At 31.9% G+C, this 5,501-nt stretch overlaps 1 long non-coding RNA gene across 2 annotated transcripts; it reads right to left on the minus strand.

Annotated features, from left to right (window-relative positions):
- Positions 1-1,440: 1,440 nt before the first annotated feature.
- On the minus strand, positions 1,441-2,877 carry LOC117169475. Of its 2 annotated transcripts, none has more exons than XR_004466660.1 (4): positions 2,681-2,877; positions 2,280-2,521; positions 1,923-2,122; positions 1,441-1,809 (listed from the first exon to the last, which is right to left on the minus strand). It is a non-coding gene; the product is annotated as an uncharacterized LOC117169475 (long non-coding RNA). The 2 variants fall into 2 exon arrangements; XR_004466661.1 differs by having other exon boundaries at positions 2,666-2,877.
- Between the last annotated feature and the right edge of the window lie 2,624 nt (positions 2,878-5,501).

A 5,501-nucleotide genomic window follows, 5' to 3' on the forward strand; every position in this document is an offset into this window, starting at 1 on the left:
ACAATGAAAATTATGTAAAATATTAATAATATTGATATTGAATAGCTCCTAATATAGAATCTATTGAATTGAAGATCATACTCTAATTATTATTATATAAACTCCTTATCTTTACAAAAACAATAATGAATTTAAATTTAAATAACATGAATCAAAATAATTAGGTATAATTATTCACAGTATTAATTATAAATTAATGAATAATTATATTATTCTAAGAATAAGTGAGTAGCAGGTAAGCCTCCTTTCATTTTAGTTCCCGAAAAATAACAATAAGGCAAACAGGGGGCGCTTTTGGACCTTCAATTTTAATTCCCGGAAGGCTAAGGCAAATAGGGCGCGCTGCGGTAAGTCGGTCGAAATCAAATACACGGCACAAGCAATCTCCCACCTCATCTCTGGTAGTATCTTGGCACTTGAATCGCAGCCTTTTTTTCTCAGGTTTCCACTGTGGCGATAACACCCAGTCAACATTCTTGGTTACCGACGGATAACCACTGATCTCTATATACAACTGGATAGTGTATCCCGTGTTAAAATCGTGTAATGCATTGAAAGCCTAGCCGCCATGTTAAGAAAGAGGAATTTCTCACTTTCCGGCGGTAAATTTGAACGCCGATAAAGAGAACTTTAATATTTAAAATCATTTCATTTTGTGCATTATGAAAATCATTGATATAGTTGTGATCGTATGTTTTTTTCTAAAATTACAGATGCAAAAATAGAATATGTGATGATATAAAAAAATAAAGAAAAATTACAATATAATACAAATAAAATGAACAGAGATAAAATGTCGGTAGGCTGAAATAATGATACAAATGCATAAATAGTAGTTTTTAAGCATTTTTATTGATAAATTTAAACACTGTGTAAAACATACGGGTACATAAAATAGAAATGTGAAAGCATTTTTATTTAAAAATTATGAATAAAATTGGAATAAAGTTAAGTAGTCATATCGTGACGTAAAAATAGAAATACATCGCAGATTGTTATGTAGATATGACAAATATTAAGAACATGTAAAATGAACGTTTTGAAATTTATAGCTACTCCCTCACGAAGGATTATGATTGAAAAATCCTTATAGGCCTACGATGATTTTTTTATAACCAATGTCCTATCATTTTTTCGCGATTATAGGAAAAATCATAGAAACTATCGAAAAAAGTATTGAAAAATAATTATAAACATGAATAGTATTAAAATATTGAAATAATTAATACAAAAAATAGAGAAAAAGTATAACTTAATAATGTATTCTGAACAACTGACACAAAAGTATATAAATAATTGGACATATTTAAAGAAGCTTTGTCAATTTTTCATGTATTACTGTCTGATTATTTCAAATAAATTAATTTATACTTCTACATTTTAAATTAATTATTTAAATATATTTACATTATTCATTCCTGTAATTATTTTCCTATAATTTTTCCTACGATTTTTTCTGTAATTATTCCTATAATAGAAAAAAAATTATAGGAAATTCATTTTTAAAAAATCATCATAGGCCTATAATGATTTACCTATCATACTTTTTCGTAAGGGCTAGTATACATATTACTATTATTAAAATTAATACATTCATGAAAAAGTATTAAGTAAAAAAAAGTATTAAATTTTTGGTTTTACCTGCGCCATGAAGTGTTTCCGTCATTAAATGCACTGAACTGTAAAAAGAGCAACTTTTACTTATTTTTGCAGCAGGTAAATTTCCTGACAAATCGCGCTTTCCATTATGATTGTTTTGTTTTGTCGGTCCCGTGTCATCAGATGTGTTCCGGTTTTCTGCAGACGTTTCTGGAAAATACATTTTTCATACAATTGACATAAAAAATGGATAACTATGCATTATATCACAACATTAAAAAAAAAAACATTACACAAAAACACTTGAAATTATTAAAATTCACCTTTAGTTGTCGCAGGCATGAATATGGCGAGAATAGCATTATCTCTAAGAGTTAAATTAGATGAAGTGCGACCTGTTTTGCGAAAACACTTCTCTTCGAAGTGATCACTACAAGGTAAACTCCTGATACTCTGTATCCATTTTTCTAACCCCATTGGCGCAACCCATTTTTTAAGCAATTCTGCATTATGTAACAGGAATCTGAAATAAAAGTTATTATTCATTCATATTTCTTAAAATATTTTTAGAACAAAATGTTAATTAAATTTCTGATACTCAATTTTTACTCTCTGTTATAGAACAATACTTTACTTCATGTACTTTAGAAATAAATTTTCTATTTTTATTCATGCCTTACTTGCGAAACGATCTTTCCTTATCCTATCCTTTCACGGCCTTACAAAATGCACAAGCGATTTATAATATCCAAATAACGTAAGAACACTTCCCGGGCGTAGGCAATCAATATTAGTTTCTTTTTCGAAACATTTTTCAAAATGATCCGAACATAACATTGAATACTTCGAAGGAAAGAAAGCTGACCCCAGATTCATGCTCTGTTGCCAGCATTCTAGATTCTCTAGATCCGGCAATGGAAATCTATTAATAAAAGAAAATTCTACTTTACTATATTTGCTGAATACAAATTTGTCAATGTAAAAATAAACATTTGACAACAACTTGCTATTTGAATTTTATGTACGTAAAGGTATTATAGAATATAAATACAAAGTTATTATTTACACTTTCTACATTTACTTTCGTTTAATTTGTTAACTAAGAACTGGATTTTCGGCAATATTTTTTTTACTTCCTTTCCAATTATACAACTATAAATTTTCCATAACTGGCCTATCTAATACACTATTCAGTTAGTATATAGAGACATGAGCCAACAAAGCATGGTTCCACCAGGCGCAAGTAAAAAGAAAGTCAACCAATCACAAGCGACACCATAGGCCACCCGACCTTTCTGACATCTCGGATCGAGTTCAGGCCAGTGTTGCCGCGTCGCTGGCGCTATAAATCCGTATATTACTATAGCGAATAGGTGGGGTTAAACGCGAAAAAGTGCGTGTAAATCCTGTCGTGTATTTTTCACGTAGCATCATATAATCTTATAACTAATCATGAAATTGACTCACGTATATTATAAATGGGTCATCATGTTAATCTATACATAATTTGAGCGAAATAACTACACACTCGAAAACATGTAGTGTATTTCATTAATTATTAATGAAAGACCGACATACTTGGATGGAAAAATATAATGTATTCAGATTATGAACTGAACAATTTTATGCGTCACAGAAAAAGATTAGCAGGAAAATTCAACTTAAAAATATGCAAAACTCTTATGCTTATTGCATGAGCACCTAAAAGGAAAACAAAAAAATGATGGATTCTCCATTAAAACATAAACATGAAGTGTGAAATGTGAGCCACATTCAAAAAATGGCGCATAAAATTAAAAATCTTAGTTTGTGACATGAATGACGTACAGAGGGTTCAGGGACAGTGGAGCAGACGAGTGTACCACGCGCTGATTAGCTCCGCCATTGCTATTTCTCCTGTGCGATACTATATCTATATATACATATAAAGTATTATATATAGATATACTACCTGGTTCGCCACCTGAACTAGCAATTGCGGCATCCGGCTAGTCTGCCATAGTGTCCCTAGCATAGAGATATTATATATAAAGTAGGGAATCCATACAGGCTCCTGTGTGCAAAACTGTGACTGAGCCTTGCTGGGAGAAAGAGAGAGAAAAAGACGCATGCGACCACTGTCTAAAGAGCAACATCGGTCTGCTGTCTCTCTTTTTGCTAGCTTCAATTCTAAGGCTGGCTCCCCTACTCTATTTATAATATCTCTATGGTCCCTGGACCCTCTGTAGAATTACATGATCAGCAGCGCTAACATCGCAACGTTACTACTCTCTAGGGATACATTGTAAAAGAAAATTTGCATTACGTCCCTATTCCCGTATAAAATCCGAATGAAAATCCGTAAGTTTTTCCTTAAGCCTTGAAAATCCGTCTAATACGGAGAAATCCGTCTAAATGGCAACACTGGTTCAGGCGGCGTTGGCAGTTGGCTTCCCCTTCCGTTCGCGCCAATGCAACGAGTATGGTGGGGGGCGTCGGTTCACTCCAAGTCGAACGTATTTGTGCATTAAATTGGCAGGACCATGCTTTGTTGAATCATGATATAAAGATCAGTGCCACGGTGTGCCCATTCCCATGTATTTCGAGGGGGTACTTATAGATTAAGGAAAAATGCAAGATCAGCGCCACCTAGGGGATGTAGCAAGAACTATTATCTACAACAACGATCCCCCCTTCCCACACTAATTTTTAGGTTATGTTCACTTCCCTTTCTGAAATAAATACATGAATAATAATAACCAATAACACAAACCAAAAATCGAAGAAAATCAAATCGATCAAATTCAACCAAATGTTAGTCTGTTGAAACCGATCTATCATAGAACGATTTCGACAGACTTTAACATTTGATTGTTCGTTCTATCAGCGAACGATTCCAACAGACTTTATCATTTGATTGCATTTGTTCGACGATCGATTAGATTTTGTTCAATTTTTAGTTTGTGTTATCGGTTAAAAACCATTGTGAATCCAAGTTCGTCACACACAAAAAAAAATAATTCTTGCAGCTAAAGTAAACTTGAGTAGACGTGAGCAGACGATAGAACTTCTATCGTCTGCTCCAGTTCATTTTGAATTCTGAACTCACATGACGCCTTATCAAGTGCTACTAATAGAAGATATGATCAGAGATGAGTTGGGAGATTGCTCATGTAATGGAATAAGAGACTACGTCAAAATTCGACTGCTAAAAGCGCCCTCTTGGTTTGTGGGTCAACTCTTCGGAGTTACTTCGCAGTTTTCAGCATTTTTCAGACGTACCGCGTCGGTAATTGCTGAAGTTAGAAAATTTTAGAAATGAGTTACCGCCGCAGTTACAATTACAGGAGTTACCATAAATGTAAATGATGTATTGCATATTTATTTACCACTCGAATATTAAGTGCTTATTATATAAATATTCTGAAGATTCACAATTATTAGTGAGTAGTTATGTAATGAAAACTAATTATTTATCGCTTAAATTAAAATTTTTAATATTATATCGTTACATAGCTATTTATATGCTATAAATCATAAATTATGACTTATAATTTTAATACATCACCGGAGAAAGTTTTATGTTCACCTATTTTTTAATGACTGAAAAGTATTGTTTATTTTAATCATGACAGAGCTAAACATTTTTCTCTTTAAAATGTTGAATGCTATCAAAATTCAAAATTCTGTATAAAATCAAGCAAGGGATAAATCCAATTTTTCCATTTTATAAAGAATGTTGAGATTTCTTTAGAAACAAAAAAATAGTATATTGTCCATTATAATACCTTCAATTTTTCTCTAAAACGCTAAAATTAAGTAACTATTATAACATATATTTATCAGTTACAGATTGTATTATTTAATATACAGTTTGTAGCTAAAATACATATATACTTTTACAGATTTATAGTGTTTTAAAA

The sequence above is a fragment of the Belonocnema kinseyi genome, chromosome 3 (assembly GCF_010883055.1).
Source record: "Belonocnema kinseyi isolate 2016_QV_RU_SX_M_011 chromosome 3, B_treatae_v1, whole genome shotgun sequence".
NCBI lineage: Eukaryota > Metazoa > Arthropoda > Insecta > Hymenoptera > Cynipidae > Belonocnema > Belonocnema kinseyi.